This window comes from Pelodiscus sinensis, chromosome 13 (genome assembly GCF_049634645.1).
Source record: "Pelodiscus sinensis isolate JC-2024 chromosome 13, ASM4963464v1, whole genome shotgun sequence".
Classification (NCBI taxonomy): domain Eukaryota; kingdom Metazoa; phylum Chordata; order Testudines; family Trionychidae; genus Pelodiscus; species Pelodiscus sinensis.
This window is the reverse complement of record NC_134723.1, coordinates 25431543-25451636: the sequence shown is the minus strand read 5'-3', so window position 1 is coordinate 25451636 and position 20094 is coordinate 25431543. Positions and strand designations below refer to the sequence as shown.

Sequence of the window (20094 nt, the reverse complement as noted above, 5' to 3'; positions counted from 1 at the left end):
CTAATTTAGAACTCGACACTGTGGACCAGGTAAGCTGTTTAGTCAGGTAAAACAGCTGAATCTCCAGTGTCGTTGAGAGTCCAACTCCGGCAGCTATCGAAACAATCAAGCACTGCTGTGCTCTTGTACTTGAATACTTTCCTTGGAACTGTCTGCAGAAAGGGAATTGTGTGATCCAGCTAGGCTTCATTCTGCAGCTGGCACCTCTGCTAATGTGCCTGAACATAGTGATAATTCAGTTTTTGCTGCCAAGGCTGATTGTAAGGTAGATGAAGAAGCTGGAAAAAGGGAATCTTTCCTCATGGTCAAAGTATGGCCCAGCTCTCTGCTTGTTTGTTCACGTGTGTTGCAGAATGATAGAATACAACTTATTACAAATCAGAGAGAATGAGAGAGGTGCACCTTGTGTGGACAGAATACCAGATGGCTCCTATTTCTTTTTTTAAGACTGTCGGCTTTGCTAATGAGTTAGCGATTGATCACAATATCATCTGTCTTCCCAAATGCTTTAAACGTGCATCTTTTTGGTCAGATTTCTGTGTAGATTGAGGTGGAGTTGGACTGAGAATTCCATGGAGGAGTTCATTTGGCAGGGGATGTTGTCTAGAATATTGGATGTCAGGAGTCCTGATTCTGCCACTGGCTCTCTTTGTGACCTTAGCCAAATTGCTGAACGTCTATTCTTGGTACTTCCATTTGCAAAACAAAGCAAATAATACTTAATTCATGTAAGAATGGAAAGTCTAACTAACTCACGTTTGCAGTGAATTTTTAGATGCTCAGCTTGAAAAGTTCCACAGACATACAGTGTTATATAAGAAACACATTTCAATATTAACTGGTTAACACACTACAAAGCCAATTTCTCCTGCCTTTGACATCCCCATTTTCACATCAGAAGCTGTGAATAGGACACATCCAGCCCACTTAATTAGCTCCATTAACATGGGACCTACAATTGACAGTTACTTCTTTTACTGTTTATATATATCTTGGATTTTGTTATTGCCACGCCAGCTTATCTGATGAAGTTATTATTTCAAAATAACCAGCCAGTTATTTCAAAATAATGGGCTTGGTTGTATAGATGCTCTGCTTGTTCTTTTGAAATAAGGGGAGTTACTTCGAAATAACTCCCTAGTGTAGACCAGAGCTAAGGTGCCACAAAACTTGTTGTTTTTAAAGTTACAGACTGACATGTCTGTGTACATGTATCACACACACATCCTGCATATAACGAAAAGTTAACTGTAGTGCTAGCAGAAGTTATGAGTAAGAGTGCCACGTCATGCACCTTTCGTGAAATAGACTTTCTAGAAGAATCTTGAGTAACATCTATACAGCAGTTATACATAAAGCCGAGTCAGGGAGGGAACAATATATTTTTCTAGTTACAAAACAGTGTAAAATACAGCTTAGCACAATAACTTATTGTTCAGGCATTTTGCTTGGAAAATCAACAGTAAAAACCAGGAAAATTTAAATGCAAAATTTACTTTAATGGAATAATAAGGGCTGCAAGTTGAAGATTCTCAAAGCAACACTGACTCCTCAAAGATTGCCTCTGTATAGTATTACAGATAATTGATTACGATTTTAAATAATAATAAGTATATACCATGAGGATGACACAGTATTGCTGTGAGAACCATAATGTTTGCATTTCCTTAATTCTAGGCATGTTTTTAATATGTGGTTTTAGAGCAAGTGCTGTCCACAATCCTCAAATGTTCCCTTAACATTGGTGGTGGTCCTTCTTCCCCCATTAAACCTAATCCATTCATATTAGACACAGGATTGGACCAAACTCTGTCTGAACAAACCCTGGAAGAGTACCGATCCATAGTTAAGCTTTGCAGCGTGGGACTATCGGTAATATAGACAGGATGTATTTAAATAGGTAAAAATCTCCATGCAGGGTGCATATGATGCAGCTTAGCAGGATGCAGCAGGAGTAAAGAGGTGATGGGAATGAGTTGAGAAAGATGCATGCTAATTTTATTCTTTGTAATTTCAGATGTAATCTTTAGCCATGCGTTAATCTGAAATCTGTTAAATTTCACACCACTGCTCGCTCTTCTGCTACTTCAGTGCAAGGTTACCAGTGCATTCCATTTGAAACTAAATCTCCTTATTACACATTTTTTGACCTTGGCAGGTTTGTAACCCCTGCAATTAGAGAGAAAAGGAGTTAGGGGAATAATTACCTTGTTTGTTCTTTATCTCTGAAGCATTGATACCTGCAGTTCTGTGCTGAGATAATTAAGTCTTAGAATCACAATCACTATAAGAGAATCTCTCTATTCCTACAAGCAGCGCTTTATTTTTCTGTGGGTGTAAAAAAAAATTTTTAGATTGCAAACTGTCTGCAATGCCTTCTGGAAAATGGTTGCACTGAATGTCCAGCACCCCTCTGTTCTGAGATAAAAGTAGTGTGAAATAAATGCTCAAATGGCCTTTAAAAATGTGTGAAAACATGTGTGCAAATACGTAGTTAAGTACTGATGGCTTTTGGTACCCACAGCGAAAACAATCCACTTTAGAAGCCATTCCTCTCTTAGAGACTGCATTTTGGGATGTCATCTTTCTCCATTACTTTATGTATTTGCATGAAAATAGCTTTGCTTAAAAATAATCTCTCTCTGCTGACCTTTCCCAAATGGTGTGGTGATTGGTTATTACTGGAGATGGCAGAAAAGCTATATATACATTTTTTATGAAAATTAGAACAAAATTAAGACTTTTTTTTATTAAAAACATTCAGAATTATTTCTTTTCTTTTGATTAAACAAAAACAATTTGTTTGATATTGGGGGTTTCAGTTCTCCCACTCTTTCTCTCCCATTTCCTTCCTTTAAAAGGATATAAAAAGAATCAGTTTTGGAGGACTAGGAGGCAGAGGGTTCAAAACCAGTCACCTTTTTATTTAGTTGAAGGTACAGAAAATGTTGATTGAAAACAAACAAAAACTCTGCAAAAATTATGATTTTGTTAAATAGTTATTTTTTGTTTGGGGGTGGTGGTGGAATTGCTTTGATTAACAAGCTTTGATCGGCTTTCAAAATAATCATCTACCAGCTTTCGGCTGCGTCTGCTGCTTGCCAGGGTACTCCAAACTTCACAGCAACTTCATGGTCATTTTCACAGGTTTTATTTCCATTTCTCACCCAGGGAGAGGATTGGCCTCCCATTTTTTGGCATCATTTGTGGTCATTTCCTTGACATTTCTACTGGCATTTAGTTGTAGGTACTCTCTTCTTGATACATGGCACAAATTCCAAGTTTCCTGGACAAGGTCTCGTATTGGTTTTCATAGGGATCAGTCCATTAATATAATGTTGGGGGAAAGGGGAACTTTATTCTTTCAATATATTCTAAGCCGTAAATGTCTAGTTGCTTAGAACCCAGGATTTTCACAACTCAAACTTCCTGTTTGTAAGAACATAAGAATGGCCAGACTGGGTCTGATCTGTAGTCCATTTAGCTCAGTATCCTTTCTTCCGACCTTGTCTGATGCTAGGTGCTACAAAGGGAATGAACAGAACAGGGTCATTATTGAGTGATCCATCCTCTGTCATCCAGTCCCAGCTTCTGGCAGTCAGAGGTTAGGGACGCAGCGCATGAGGTTGTATCCCTGACTATCTTAGCTAATATCCATTGAGGTACTATGGATCCTTCATGAACTTATCTAATTATCTAACTTCCCAGATGTGACTCACTGCTGCAGTGCCTCCAGATGCTCAGTCCGGGAATTAGCTCTCCAGGAATTAGCTCTTTCCTGTCTTTTGTCTGCCTCCTGCTAATATCTTCCACAATGTTGTTTCAAGCCCAGGTTCCTGTCAAACTGTGATGCCCCTTACCCTAGATACTGCCCTCCTGGTGTATCTGTGCCTGGTTTCCTCCTGTTCTGGGAAACCCAACTGCCCCTAAGTCCACCTTGCATTGGAAACCTGCTGCTGTTCATTATCTAGCCCTTCCCTGCAGCAGCAAACTGCAGTCTGAATTGGCCACTCATCATTGGCAAGGGGATGGACCTGCAGCCTATTCCTGATCTGTCTGCTCCTCTGTAGTACCTCCCTAGGCCCCTGTCAGCCTTGGGTTTATTGAGGCCCTGCCTTTTCCCAGCACTGCTGTGTCCAAGATACCCCTAGCAGGTGCTAAGCCCCTCTTCCTCCAGAACTGGAGCAAGAGTGAGCTCCTCCTATCCAGGAGCTCTTCTTATATGGCCCAGTGCCTTGATTGGCTGACTTCGGTCTCTTTTTGATTGGCCCCTAGCCCCAGTCCTCTTCCAAGGCTGTTTTAACCAACCCCTTATAAACTAGGATGGGGCAACTGTCCCGTTACATTAACCCTGTTATGTTTTTGGTCTTAACAACATCCCCTAGTAATGAGTTCCAGAAGTTTGGGAAGGCCCTAGGTTACGCAGCAGAGAGAAGGGAGGAAGTCTCTACTGTCTGACCAGGAGCTTGACTGCTGGATTCTCAAATTAAGAGTCTGAGGTCTAGGCTCACTGAGCTAGCCAGGCTCACAGAAAGTTTGTAGTGGAGAATGTGGGCATTGATCCCACTACTGCTCACATGCTAAGAAAGTGCTCTACCATTTGAGCTAATTTCCCCTTCCAGAAGTTGACTATGCATTGTATGAAGAAGTCTTTCCTCATATTTGTTGTAAACCTGCTGTCCCTGGTTCCTGTGTTATGTGAAGGGGTAAATAACACCTTTTTTTTTTACTCTTTTTCTCCACCTCATTCATAATTCTTATCGATTTCTGTCTTATTTCTCCCTAGCTGTCTCTTTTCTAAATTGAACAGTTCCAGTCTTTTTAATCTTTCCTTATATGGAAGCTGGTTCATACCCTTAATCATTTGTGTTGCCTTTTTCTGAGCCTTTTCCAATGCTAATATATCTTCTATGAATGAGATGGATGACCAAAATGCAATTCAAGTTGTGGGCATATCTTGGCATACCCGTGAGGGCAGGGGACTGGACTTGATGATCACTCAAGGTCCCTTCCAGTTCTAACATTCTATGATTCTATGATTTTTAAATAGTGGCATTTTTATATATTCTGTTTTATTATCTAGGCCTTTCCTAATGGGTCCTAACATTGTATTAGGGTTGTGGGTTTTTTTGTTTTTGTTTTTGACTACCACTGGTGATTGAACAGATGTTCTTGGAGAACTATCCACAATTAATTTTTCTTGAGTGAAAACAGCTAAGTTCAACCACTATCATTTTGTATGTATAGTTGGGATTATGTTTTTCAATTTGCTTAATTTTGTGTTTATCAATATTGAATTTCGTCTGCCATTGTATTGCCTGGTCATCCAGTTTAGGGAGATCCCTTTGGAACATGCCACAGTCAGCTTTGGACCTAACTATTTTGAATAATTTTGTATCTACAATATACAAATATTTGCAAACTATGCTACCTCCTTCTTTAACCCTTTTCCCAGATCATTTATGAATATGTTGAACAGCAGTGGTCCAAATACTGATCTTCAGGGAACCCTGCTATTTACCTCTCTCATATTTATTCCTTTTCTTTGTAATCTATCTTATAACCAGTTTCTGATCCATGAGAGGACCTTTCCTTTTATCCCATGGCTGTCCACTTTGCTTAAGAGCCATTGGTGAGGGATCTTGTCAATGGCTTTCTGAAAGTCCAAGTACATGATATCCCCCTGCATCACTCTTGTCCACATGTTTATTGAGTCCCTCAAAAGAATCTAATAGGTTAATGAGCCATAATATTGCTTTACAAAAGACTCTCTCCCCCCCCCCATCATATTTGTTTTTTATCTGTGTTGTCCTCACAGTGCAAGGTGGGGGGGGGGATCCCATTGAGTCTTAGCAAGTACACAGCAGAATGGTTTCTGAGGCTCATTTCTTAAAAGACCTGACTACTTTGTGGGCAAAAGGTGAGTGCTTCTGAGGAGGAGAATTGCCAGACAGAAACCTCATGGTCAGTTTGCTCCTTAGTCTGACAGTGTAGTATGCCAGCAGATTCGGTTGTGGGATGCTGATTTCTGGGCAATGTGTTCCAAAGTAAGGTTCCTGGTCACTCCTAACTGAATAGCTCCCTCAGAGTGAGTACTACTAAGCACAACTTAGATTCCAGAGTACTGGGCTGTTGGCAGAAAGGCAATTTACATGGTAAAATTACAATTTCCCTTTTTACAGAGAGTGATTTTGTAATAGCCCCAGCCTGAAATAATGCTATGAAGAGAAGTCTTTTGGAGGATTACTACACATGATCAGTGATATTTATATCAGGGTGCCTATGAACAGATATGGCATCTGTTGTTCTTTCAATAATGACCTGGGCACAGCCACGGTCATTGGGAAATTGTTTTATTGAGAGTGGGAATGCTGTCTGAGAAGCTTTATAGAGTGATTAATTTGTCTGATATTAAACATACAGTATAGCGGAAAGCACAAGTGCACAGAATGCCCCTTAGAAAAGAATTTAGGGAGAGAGAGAGTGGGCAAAAATAACAAATATGACTTTCACTACTGTGATTACTTCTTTTATTATGTTCCTGCCTGACAGATATTATCAGCTAGGATAGATCTGCTCTCATGCTCTGTGTTTAATTATCGCCGGGCCAAGGATTTCTCATTCAAGGGCCCTTGACTGTGGCACACGCACTCAAAGGAGGTATGCTGAGTTCTCTTACTGTTGGCCTTTAGACTGAGCATACTGTAAGGCCAGTCCGTTTTGACTGACTATCCTTGACTATGCTGGACCCTCCTCCTCTTCCTCCTTCCAAGTGTTTCTAAATCTTCTATCCCCTTCACCTCTTTCCCCATGTTTGTTTGAATGGGCTGTGGAGCAGGTGTCTCATTGGGTTTCCCTTTCTGCCACATTCATTGATTCCTTGTGGCCATGCCTTTGATCTGGGCAATTCTTATCCGTTTCTAGTCTCAGTTGCTTGGCTATAAGGGTCCTACAAATGGTCTAAATAGCTTAAGATTTTTCCAGTGTTCCTGTTCTTCTTTCCATAATGCTTATTTCTTGTATTCTTCTTTCTAAAGTTATTGACTTGCCAATGATCTTTTTCATTGGTTGCATGAAGGGACAACTTCTAGAGACAAGGGAAATGGTGTCTACAGAGAAATGCTCAGTATGAGTTAGCAAATGTCACCGTTTGGGAAGCTTTCATGGCATCAGACAGCAGTGATTGACATCTCTGTGTCTATTGAAATGTCTGTGGCCACATTTTCCAAAAGCAGCTTCTAAAACTTCATCTCTTAAACCTGCAGGTGCAAATCTAGATGCTGGGTTGAGGTGAACTGAAAATGTGTCTTCTGGAGGTATGAATCATTGATAACTTCATGCTATAGAATATTTCTGTCCTTCCCAGTGGGATTTTTGGGGGAGAGCATAACTAAAGTTTGCTGTCCATTAGCAAGTTCTGTAAAGGGGCAGCTGCAGTCCACCTACTGGAGATGGACAGGATGCAGTTCTTGGGGGTGTGCCAGAGGCTGCAGACCTGGGGCAGATGCTCTGAGACTATGATAGATGCCTGCCCCAATTACACACAAGCTTCTTTTCAGACTACTTCAAACATTGAGGTGGGGTGTGTAGTTGGTAGGAGGCAGGGAGGAATCCTGTAAGTAAAAAAAGGCTGTTCCACAACAATTGCTAAAAGAGCTCCAAATCTATTTGATACTATTCCACTGACTCTGAGTAAGCAGGTTATCAGGAGCCCAAGACATTTATTGCCAAATTTTCAAACAGATGCTAGAAGGGAGCCATCATGTTCCCTGAAAGATGTTCAAACCTTCCTTTGTCATGATAATGAGTCAGTGCCTGGGCAGCATATAAACTGCCAGCTAACTGCAGTGTTTTTCCTCTTGGTCTAATTCAGAGTGTTTTGAAAGAGAGGGTGACCACTGAATGTACAGCTAGCCCAATCTAAAGCACATTGATAAAATATAACATGATACATAAGCATGACTGTATTGCTTTGGGGATATAGCTGCCATGTGGCATGCATTCTCTTTAGTATTAATTAGCAATTTCTTTTACAGGTAGTTTTCAGATTATAACGTGGGGGAAGGGTCCTACAGGGAGGCTGTTTAGTTGTGGACCTCAAAAAGGGCTATGAATATGGAAACCTGGACTCTCTTCAGTTTCCTAGCAATGACCTGGATTAGAACTCAGAAGTAGGGTTGCCAAGTGTCCAGTATTGACCCGGACAGTCCAGTAATTTCACCTCCTGTCCGGTAAAAAAATCCAGAAAATACCGGACACCTAAAATGTCCGCTATTTTCTGGGTTTTTTCACTTGTCAGGAGGCGAAAATACCAGACACCTGGCAATTCTACGACACACTCAGCAACTGCGCCCAGCCCTCGGGCCCCTTCCCCCCAGGCTCCCGCACCCCTGCCCCCGGACTCCCTGCTTACCTGGTTCCTCAGGGAAGCTCCTTTCTGGCTCGACCAAGAAAACAAAATGGCCACTGGCAAAAAGCCTAAAGACCTGAGCAAGGGGAAGCAATCCCTTCCCTGGGTCTTAGTGCTCAACTTCTCCACTTCCCTAATGACTGTTGGGGTTCTTTTTTAAATCCCCCCTCCCCCTCAACAACTTTGGTCTCCCCCCTTTTTTCCCCTCAACAGAATTTTTTCCCCTGTGGGGTTTTTTTTTTTTGGGTGTGTGTGGCAGGGAGGACCATTCGGCATTTTTGGTTAAACCATCTGGCAACCCTGCTCAGAAATCACTGATGCCCAGGTTTGTATTCAAAGCACTAGGCCATGGATCTCTCTTCACAGCTTGCTCTCCTTGGCATTGCTTTAATCTGAAAGGTGGTTCTTTAACAAGAGCAAATATTTATATTTCATCCACTGATCTTTACTTGAGCAGGAGTTAGAAGCTCACACAGTCAAGGCAGATTTGCTGTGCCACTTGCTGAAGACAAGCTGGTGATGAAATGAGATCTGCTCTCATAGCACAGGGAAGGAGGGAGGGTACAGTGGTTTGTTGCAGTGGTTTGTTGCAGTGAATTTCTTAACAAGTTTATTTTTTTTTCCATGAATTGGAGAAGGAAATTACATTTTTCAGTGCTTAAGGGAAGACTTGCAACATGGGATAGCTGGCAAAAGGTATGACAGCGTCTCTTGAAAGATTTTTAAAAAATCAGTAAAAATTGAAGATGAAAGGCCTTAACTGCTTCTTAATATCGGAAGCTGGTTGGAATTTGTGGTGGAAAGGAAAGCAGAATTTGGTCCCTTGGCTTGTTGTTCAGCAATTGTTTAGCCTTTCATACATAGCTTTTCTGTTTTACAATCAGCTGGTACTCCTCTGGTACAAAGCGAGAATACTTCCATTAAAGTCAGTAGGGTTACACCAGGGTACAGGTGGTGTGAGAAGAGAATCAGGTGCTCAGAAGCTGAAGCAGGAAAGAAATACTATGCTATCTGCTCCATTTCCTAGCCCATATAGATGTATTCGTTATTGGTCATTTACTAATGTTTTGTCAAGTCTAGTTTGAACAGTCTCAAACAATGAGTCTTTCACCATTTCCCTTGACTCTGTCATGCTTTCTAATAAATCAAGATGATTTCCTTGATATTTATCTTATGTTACTTACCAGCTCTGTGTTCTTGGGGTAAACCTCATTTTTTGAGGAAGAATGGCTTTTCAAAAAAGGGCGAGGGAGGTTGCTGAAAAAAGCCGAGTCCAGACTACTTTTTTCACTTTCGAAAGCGAGTTCAGAAGAAGAAATGCAAATTCCCGTGGAGTTTGCATATCCTCTTTCGAATCTTCCGCATAGTCTAGACATAGCCCTACACTCCTCCAGACAAAGGTGATAGAATTAAGGAAACACCACATCCTCATCTGCATTGAAGATAGAACAGAGACACGTCTCCATTAGCACGCAGAATGGGGAACAGCTCTTCCAAAGCAGGAACTGCACTGAACTATGGGATACCGAAAGCAGAGAAGCACTGCCTGATGGGAAATCCAGATGCCAATGAACTCAGGCCTGCTCACACCCAAATTAGTCATCAGACCAATTCTAGTAATGGATCCCATTGATATCCAAACTACTGAAACTGCCTAGTTGCATTGTGAGCTCCTTCAAGGAACATCACCCATAACCAGGTGTGATCAGTCTCTATTGTCTTGCCTCTGTTTACCCATAAACAAATCCAGTGTCTCCTCGAACTATTGTCTTATCCCTATAAAAACTCCTACCCTTGCCCAAGAAAAACTGTTCTGATACCTGGATTTAAACTGCATCGGTTCCATTGAGACTTCTCCTGTCTGATCGTGCTGGGGGTTCTGCTCTACTTGTCTCTTGCCCTCCAGGGAGACGCAGAGCAAAGCCTTGGAGCACGCCTGCAGCGGGACAGGCCGGGCGCGCCTGGGCTGTCCCGCTGCGGGCGTGCTCCAAGGCTTTGCTCCCGCCACCTGCGTCTCCCTGGTCTGCTGGAAAGGGGGTGCAGCTAGTGGCCCCCCTTCCCCCTCCCCAGCAGACCAGGCTTTTCTTGCCTACACCTGGGATAGAGCAGCTGGGGCACTGCCGGGTTGGTCCCGCAGCGCCGCTCTTCAGCGCTACTGTACCAACCCGGCAGCACCCCAGTTGCTCTGCCCCAGGCGTCCTGATTCAGCCGCTGCTGGTCAGTTTCAGCAGTGGCTGAATCAGGACGCCTGGGGCAGAGCAGCTGGGGTGCTGCTGGGGTGCTCCAGTAGCGCCGAGGAGCGGCACTACTGGAGCAACCCAGCAGCACCCCAGCTGCTCTGCCCCAGGCGTCCCCAAGTCAGCCGCTGCTGAAACTGACCAGGGGCTGACTACAGGAAGCCTGAGGCAGAGTTGCTCTGCCCCGGGCTTCCTGGAATCAGCCGCTGATCAGTTTCAGCAGCAGCTGACTTGAGGACGCCTGGGGTTCTTAAGTTGAATCCGTATGTAAATCAGAACTGGCGTCCAGATTCAGCTGCTGTTGAAACTGATGAGTTTCAGCAGCGGCTGACGCCAGTTCCGACTTACATACAGATTCAACTTAAGAACAGACCTACAGTCCCTATCTTGTACGTAACTCGGGGACTGCCTGTACTTTTATGTTCCCCCATCCTATGCTATTGCTTATACATTTCGGACATATTTAATCCTTTTGATTTTTTCCTTATGACTTCCTTTCAAACCCCCAATCATTTTTGTTGTTTGAACTCTTTTCAATTTGTCAGTCTCTTTCTGGTAACAAAGTGATTAGAAATAAACACATTATCCTATGCATGGTCTAATTACAGACAGAGAGGAACTATAGCTTCCTATTATGTGATATGTAGTCTGTGTTTATTCAGTCTAAACTTACACTTTTTTACTATCCTATCATATTGTAAATTCATGTCTAATTTCCTGCCTACTATCTCTCCAAAATCCCTTTCTGGATTACTGCTTTCCAGGTATCTGCCTCTTGTAAAATATGTGTATTTTGGATTATATCAACGGGAATATATTAGTTTGTATTTTTGCAAGTGAAATCTCAATTTGTTATTTTCTGCCTGTTTTTCTAATCTCGGAGCGTTGGAAACTTTCTTTAAACAGATAGGGATATCGCTCCTTTTAATAACATTGACCGGTTGGCACTTAAAGAAAAGATGATGTTTTTAATACTATAAGGCTGTGTCTAGACTGCAGGGTTTTTTCGAAAAAAGGAGCCTTTTTTCAAAAAAACTTCACCTGTGTCTAGACTACAGCTGCGTTCTTTCGAAATTAAATCGAAAAAACGCAGCTTTTCTTTCGACGGTGGTACTCCTCATTTCACGAGGAATAACGCCTTTTTTCGAAAGTGCTCTTTTGAAAAAAGGCGCTATGTAATGCAAACTGTGCTTTTTTGAAAGAGAGCATCCAGACTGCCTGGGTGCTCTCTTTCGAAAAAGCGGCTTGCTTTTTCGAAAGTACTGGTTGCAGTCTAGACGCTCTTTTTTGAAAGAGGCTTTTTCGAAAGTATCTTTTGAAAAAGCCTCTTTCGAAAGAGGCTTGCAGTCTAGACGTAGCCTAAGTGTACCTATCATCCTGTCAGTGTCCCTTCATTTGTCTTTGGGAGTATTCACAGCTGTTTGTTTTACCATAAACAATGAATTTTCATTAACCATGCTGTTTATTATTGTGTATTGTTAGTAAAGATTTAAACAGTGAATGTAATAGGTTCCTATGATACCTATACATCTTTCTCCAAGTCAGAACTTTTTTTTAACTCTTCATCTGCAGTCACCTGAAACTGATGAGACCCAAGTCAATTATTTTGGCTCTGATCCAGAACCCATTTGAATTAGTGGAAAGGATTCCATTGACTTCAGTGGTCTTTGGTTCAGGCTCTTTGTGAGCAATATTTTGTGGATTAGGCCCTTCAAGGTATTAAACAACTTACCTCCCACTAAAGGCAATGGTTAAAGGGGCTCAGAATCTTGCAGAATGTGCTCTGCGCCTTGCAGGGTTGGGTCTCAGAAGGGGTGTGTGTGTGTGTGTGTGTGTGTGTGTGTGTGTGTGTGTGTGTGTGTGTGTGTACACACAGAGAGTGAGAGAGAACCACTGCTGCGCCTTCATCCATTAATTCTGTAACAGCAATTGTGTTTGCACGACAAGAGCTATTCTCTGTAACTCAAAATGCTGTTTACAGCTCATGGTTCCGTAACCTGTTAGAAATATTTTTCTTAATATTAGCTCAGTTATTTTATTAGGGATAAAAATCAGCCAGTAGTTCCCACAAATCACTCTGATTTCATGTTTCAAAGATGTGTGTTTAATTTGCTTTTCTCCAATTTTCTGGAACTTGTGCAAGACTAGCTATATGATAAATTTCTTTTGCTAATTGCACAGACTAGCTGATTTTATATATATTTACATTTTCAAAATATTTCCCCTACCTCTCCTTTTAACAATAGCTGTTTTTATAGTTTATTTTCTAATTTTGCAAACAATTTTTATTTATCTTTCTAGTTGAAGATAACTTTAATAAAGGAACTCAGCATCTCAGCCATGTCATCTTGGTCACCAGTTTAATTGCTCTCCTCATTAATGGGTCTACTTTCTCCCTTTCCCTTGATATATTTATAAAAACCTTTCTTGCTAGCCAAAAGAATTAAAGTAGTATTAACTCCTACTGTATTTTGTATGTCTTTTTCTCTGCAAGATGTAAATTACTGTATTTTATCTTGTTTTGTTTCTTTCCCCTTTTTCATGGTTCAAGGGTTCCCCCTCTTTTCCCCCCTTAAACTCCAGATCATGGACCCACATTGGTGTGTAGCTTGGGAAATCACATTGACTGCCTCTCATTTCCTCCACTCTTCTTTCTCAGAGTGTGGTCTGTTAATTATAGTTTCTTTATGATTCCTCAACACCTTCCACATAGATGGCATTTAATATTACTGTATTTTCTCCAGTGGCCTTACTCTAGAGGTGCCTGATTGTGATAGTGAAGACATCACACATAACAGGATCCTAAATTACTTCAAAATTATTTGTTTCCTTTGAAATAAAACAACCTATACCTCTGCTCTCTGGGGACTCATTCTTTACTGTTTTGTACTGACACAGCTTGTGGTCTCTGATTTTAAACTTCTTGTTTACCTGAGTGAGTTCTTGGTAAGAAATAGAACTAGTTTATTTTCTATTCTAATTGGTTGCCACTTCTTGGAAAGCAAAATTATCTTCTATATAAATAATGGATGTATCTGACACACATTTGGCTGTACCCGATATATATATATATCACAAATTAAAATCTCACCCAAGTACAGGATCCTGTGCATTTTAGTGTCCTGAAAATTGGTTCAGGAAATTTTCATTCTTGCTCTCCTCCAGTCCAGCTCCCGATCTGTGGAAGACAGCCACTTGTCTCTTTCAGTTCAGTTGCATCTTTTATAACCTAGCTCAAATAATTTTATCATCCTTCTCTTCATTGTTAAATTGTAACTCACTGGCATTATAATTAATTTTGACATATAATGCTACCACTCCACCTTTTAGTCATATTAGTAGATAATGATGAAAATATATACATGGTGTATAGAATGTAGCACAGAGATACAGATCTCTATCTTAATCCCTCGTGTTAGAAGAGTAGAAATGTGGTAAGTCTTGATTCTTATAGCTCGTTCAGGATTTTAAAAACTGAGTTTCAGTTTTTTGGTTTGTGACTGCATCACATTTTGGTTTAAAACAATAGACTAAGCAATAGAGTAGTTGTTAATTGTGTTTAAACTTGAGGGCAAGTGCTTCAAGTTTTCACTGCACTTTCCAAGGCACTGATTATAAAAGACTGGGTGCATTAATACCACGTCCAATTTCTCCGTTTCACAATGTTTATGGAACTGCAGCCTATTTCTCTTGGTTTTCATTACAGTAAAACTCCATTGGTCCAGTATCCAATGCTCCGGCACTCCTGATGGTCCGGGACCATCGGGAACCCGGAAGTGCTCAGGGCAGCTGGACAATTGGAGCTGCTCTGCGCCCGGCTTCCCCGATTCAGCCGCTGCTGAGACTGACCAGCAGCTGAATCGGGGAAGCCGGGGGCAGAGCATCTGGGGTGCTGCCAAGTTGGTCCCGTAGCGCCGCCCCTCTGCGCTGCGGGACCAACCCGGCAGCACCCCAGCTGCTCTGCCCCAAGCGTCCCCAAGAGCAGCTTGGGTGCTGCCAGGTTGGTCTGACCAGCAGCAGCTGAATCGGGGACGCCTGGGGCAGAGCTGGACTAACGGAAGGGGGGGCTATGAAGGGTCTGGGGTGGGGGCCACTTGTATGCATTTGTTATATATGCCAATAGTAATCACATAATGGGTGTGTAGTCAGATATCATTTTCCTTCTGTACTTTAGGAAAACTCCAGAAAGAACATATGTGAGGAATTAAGCTATGAAAACTGCTGGAAAAAGTATGTTGAAAACAATTATAAAAAATGTAACATAGCATAGATCTGATTTTTCACCTACTATCAAGCTATATACTGTGTTCTCCATGTTCTGTAGTCCCAACAGGAAGTGTTTAGCGTGGCAGTAGAGTTAGTGCCATAACCTGAGGAATCCATTCTGAAGGAATGCATGGTTAGTCCAGGTGCTGCTGTGTCTAAACCTAGCCAGGACTTGCTGCCAATCTGCAGCCCAAAGAAACAGTTGGAAACTCCCAGGGATTGGCCATTATCTCAGCTAAGAGTCGTCTTTTAAAAAAAAATTATTTTAATGACACAAGAGTGTGTTTGATGGTGATGCCAAGTTCTGGCTGTCTTTGGTTTTAGTCCCTCCCTCCCTTCTTTGCTTTTTTCTTATTAAAAGCAAAGCAAAATGGGCAGATTGTCCTGCCTAGGGAGCAAAACTGAACAGCTGGCTTGGTTTTAGGAGATCTGGATGGGAAGAAAGCGAGAGTGAATGAGCGTTGGAGAGCGTGAACAAACATTTAAAAGAAAAAAAAAACCTTTCACTTTATTCTGCAAACAAAGTGGAGTGTTAGCTAATGTAGAATATGTGTGACCCACTGAGGTTTGGGGGATATGCTGTTATGCTTCAAACTTTTCAGTTATATCATTTTTAAAGGTGCCCTTTTTTGGATCTGTGATTGTAGAATATTCCCATCCTCTGCACTGTGTGAAAGCTTTGTAGTTGAGGGAGAGTCTTATTATTGCGACTGTTTATACAGCACCAGTACAATGATCCGTGTTATGGGTCATCATCAGAGAATGAACAACACTGGGGGGGATGTCTCTGCAGCTTGAAGATATGTTTTCCAGTGCGGACAGGCAGACTTTCACTGGCTCTGTTTGAGCTAGGGCTCTAAAAATAACAGTGTGGACCCTGTGGCATAGGCTAGCTGCCTGAGTCCAAGCCTGCCTCTTTTCAAGCTTGAGTGACTAGCCTGAGCTGCCCCTAGTGCTGCTGCTCCCACACTGCTGTTTTCAGAACACTGGCTCATGTAGGGTTAGTATGAGATGTCGGTCTGTGCTGAAGTATCACACCTCCCAGCTGCAGCATAAGTCACGTCCTGGCTACGTCTACACTGGCCCCTTCTTCGGAAGGGGCATGCTAATTTTGAACTTGGGAATAGGGAAATCCGCGGGGGATTTAAATAAACATGGCCACCGCTTTTTTTCCGGCTTGGGGAAAAGCCGGAAAAAAGCGTCTAGACTGGCGCGATCCTCCGGAGTAAAGCCCTTTTCCGGAGGATCTCTTATTCCTACTTCAAAGTAGGAATAAGAGATCCTCCGGAAAAGGGCTTTATTCTGGAGGATCGCGCCAGTCTAGACGCTTTTTTCCGGCTTTTCCCCAAGCCAGAAAAAAAGCGGCGGCCATGTTTATTTAAATCCTGCAGGGGATATTTAAATCCCCCGCGGATTTCCCTATTCCCAAGTTCAAAATTAGCATGCCCCTTCCGAAGAAGGGGCCAGTGTAGACGAAGCCCCTGTGTTTTTTAAAGAGAGCGAAGAAGACAAAGTCACTGCCCTGAAGAGTTCTCTTTCCAGATAGACAATGCAGAGGAGTGGGGAATGAAAGCCAACCAGAATGGAGTAATTGAGTCCCAAAGAGGGAAATGAGTTCCAACAAGTCCCAAAAAGGGAAATGAATTCTGGAAGGAGAACTGGAATGAGGCTGGCATGTCTGACTGGATTGAGGAGGGGCTTCCAGAACGAGATAAGCAAATAGCAGAAGAAATTATTCCCAAATTTAAAATTCAGAAACCAATTAGTATTTGACAGGGTAAGTCCTTTGGTGATAGACTTCTACAAATATTCCGATTCTCAAACTTTGAGAGGATGGTTTTACCTGCAGAGTAATGTGACATTTCCTCGTGACCAGAGTGATTCATATGAGCTATGGCATAGAAACATCTCAAATTAACTATGCTGCCTGCTAGTTTAAACAGTCTGCTCACTCTGAATTCATCGGTTCCATTGCAAAGGCAAAAGAAATTCTACTGTGCCTCCTGCACAGCCAGGGTACATCTACACTGTGGTATTATTTGGGGATACTTCTGGTATCCTGAAATAGCGTTTTCTGCATCTTTGACAGCATGCCCATTATTTTAAAACTAGCCGATTAGCCCGTCATAAGACGGGATTTTCAGGTCTCTCCTCCACGTCGGTCTCTCGCTCCGTCTCTCTCCCTCCTCCTCCTCCTCCTACTGGCTCCCCCTCCCCTCAGCTCTCCTCCGCCTCCTCCCTCTCTCTCTCACTTCTCCTCCCCCTCCTGCCTCTCACTCAGGGGACTATGGAGCCCAAATGGCCAGGGGGCGGGGCCTGGAGCTGCTGTCACGCCGCACGTCACCGCCCCGCCCCCCTTCACCTCCCGCCATGGTGCTCTGCTGACTTCTGCGCCGCTCAGCTGGGCTGCCGCGGGGGAGCAAGCGGCACAAGCGGCCGTTTGGGCCCCGCACTCCCCATGCAGCACGGGCCGCCCAGAGGGAACAGCCAGCATTTCAGGCAACAGCACCGCCTAGAGGGAACAGCCAGCATTTCAGCGTTACAGACTCTTAGACACTGGGCTACTATATATATGATGTAATTGAAATAATGGGTATGCTATTCTGACATCCTGGTAAATCTCGTTCCACAAGAATTAAGAGACTTGTCAGAATAGCGGTCTATTTCAAAATAAGCTTGAAATAAGGTATGCAATTTGTGTGGCTCAAAGTGTGTAGTTTATTTCGAGCTAGTGTCGCAATGTAGACTCACCCCCAATGGCATAAGGTGTAAAAATAAATGTGAATACAGCCAGTTGAATGAGAATGAGATTTCTACCACCAGCTTTTGAGTTGCCCCACCTTCCTCATGGAGGTGTCACAGGGCATTCCTAAAACAGGGTCAATGGTGAGGACTAACTCAGAGGAAAGGGTGCCTGGGGATAATTACATTGATGGTTGAGGAGAAAAGAGTGTTAGAAAATATGACCATCCTGTTGACAGTGTAGTGTGTCTATGGAACAACATTTAGAGCTCTCTAGAAATGGCAAGGGTCCACGAACCTCCAAGGATAGATCACTTTAAATAGGTCATTCACCTCACTGCTCATTATTGATTTCATTTGTTATGTGTGATTCTTTCCACTGAAGAATCTCAGTGCTTCCCAAAATTTAGTAATGAAGTCCCCCAACATCCTTTTGAGGGGTGTTTTATCCCCATTTTGCAGTGGGGAGGGTCAAAGAGTGAGGGCATGTCTATGCTACCAAACTAAATTAAATGAACCACAGTAATTAAAACATTGCTTCATTTCCACACTATCTAAACTCCTTCCACGGACTTAACTGTGTGGGGCATTGTTGGCAGTGACAGCTGGAGCCCCACATAGCACTCACAGCTGGAAACTCATCATAGCGGCTGATAGCTGGCACTTGCTGCTGGAGGCTCACAGCCAACAGGTAATGTAAGTGATGCTGTGTATATACAGATACTGTATCACCCTAATTGCATTGATCAATGTGCTAGTCCTCTTGCAAAGGTGGAGTTAAGTCAGTGACTTAGGTTGATGGTTGATACATTTTAGTATAGACAGTTAGAGTTAGGCTGATGTAAATTACCTTATGTCAACCTAACTGTAGTGTAGACGAGGCCTGAGTTGGTGACAGATTTGCAAACATCAAAGTCTGATAGTAGAATTGAGTGAATAGTTTAGCTAACCAGTTAAACTTAACGTTTGGCTGAAGCAGCAGCACCCCTGACCATTGTGACTGAGCTGGAACACCCCAGCCTTTGGCTGCTACACCCCAGTTAGCTGTAATCCATAAGTCTCACCCTTCAAGGGTGAGACTTAGGGTGCGTCTACACTGCACTGTAACTTGAAATAAGATCTGCAATTTGAGCTACACAAATTGCGTAATCTTATTTTGATGCTATTTTGAAATAACTTATTTTGTCTACACCGCGCCAAATTTAAAAATAAAGCGCTATTCCAAAATGTCCCTTACGCCTCGTAGAATGAGATTTGCTGTGAAGATGTGGGATAGCTATTTCAGAATACTCTGGTATGCCGAAATAGCATTGCAGTGTAGAGGTAGTTAACCAGTTAACCATTACTATCCCTAATGAATAGCTAATTTTTTTAGTTAGGTGACCAAATTAGTTTTGGATAGAATCAAAACTGACATTTATTAATTTTTAAATGCCAAAACAAGAAATGGAAAAGGGGGAAAAAAAGGGGGGGGGGAGTGAGTCAAAGAAAATGTTTTTGTTGATTTCAGTAAATTTTTTGCAGTGATTTTTGTTTTATTTCGCTGAAGCTATTTTTTGAATTTGACATAATTTGGTAATACTTTAATTCAGCCAAAACTTGCATTTTTGATATATGAAGGATTTACTGAAAAAACTCATCCACCTCTAATCACAAGGCTCTAACCACTTGCTAACAGTACCTGCTGTTAAAGATCCTGAGTATGTAATTGAGAAATTATTTTCAGGAATGTAAACTCTTGGCAGAGAACGTCATCTTTCTCAACTTAGCTTCAAAGCTCTTAGTGTTAGAAGCCATTCTATCAAAAATGCATGCATTAGATGTATTGTGGGTTTAATGTAAAGGTGTCAGGTATCTCTGAAGAGAAATTAAGAGAATGTCAAAGGTAAAACTAAACAAAAGGGCAGACACAAAAAGGCTGTAAATGAGGTGGAAATTGCAGGCAAATAGACAATAGAAGAAAGTTTAAGTAGCAATTTGTTCTCCTTTGCACAAGGAAATGCATTTCATTTAAAAAAAATCTTTGAAGGAGCTGTACTTTATAAATACTGTACTAAATATATCCTAAAACAGAACAGAATTGATTATTGTACATCCCTTCCCGCCCACCCCCCAATAAAACAAAAGTGCATATTGACTGACAGCACCAGTCTTTCTTAATGGATGTTTTAATTAAATATCCACTTTTCCTGATTACATCATGTCTGTACTCCATGCTTTAGATTAGTTCCCAAATCTGTACTGGTTTCAAAGGTCTATCCTATCACTGGGTCAGGATAAAGACATTTGAGACTGCTTGTCTGGGCACTTCACCATTTGTTGCAATTGAATGAAGGGAGTGAGCACTTACAGGGCCATTGAATTCTCAGTAGTGGACTCTTGATTGTAGATCAGGGTGGGCAATAAGCAGCCTGCGGGCTGGACATGGTTCACCAGGGT

At 42.1% G+C, this 20094-nt stretch overlaps 1 protein-coding gene across 16 annotated transcripts in view; it reads left to right on the top strand.

Annotated features, from left to right (window-relative positions):
- NEXMIF (neurite extension and migration factor) overlaps positions 1–20094 on the top strand; it is a 292741-nt gene that overhangs the window by 140526 nt on the left and 132121 nt on the right. For 8 of the 16 annotated variants that reach the window (XM_075940887.1, XM_075940883.1, XM_075940880.1 and 5 more), the window contains 2 exons: positions 7266–7316; positions 14822–14877. The exons of 4 other annotated variants lie outside the window; for them this stretch is intronic. The gene's annotated coding sequence lies outside the window, so the exon portion shown is untranslated. Of the gene's footprint in view, positions 1–7265; positions 7317–9048; positions 9107–14821; positions 14878–20094 lie in introns of all 16 variants that reach the window. 4 more of the 16 variants (XM_075940884.1, XM_075940876.1, XM_075940882.1 and 1 more) reach the window with 2 other exon arrangements.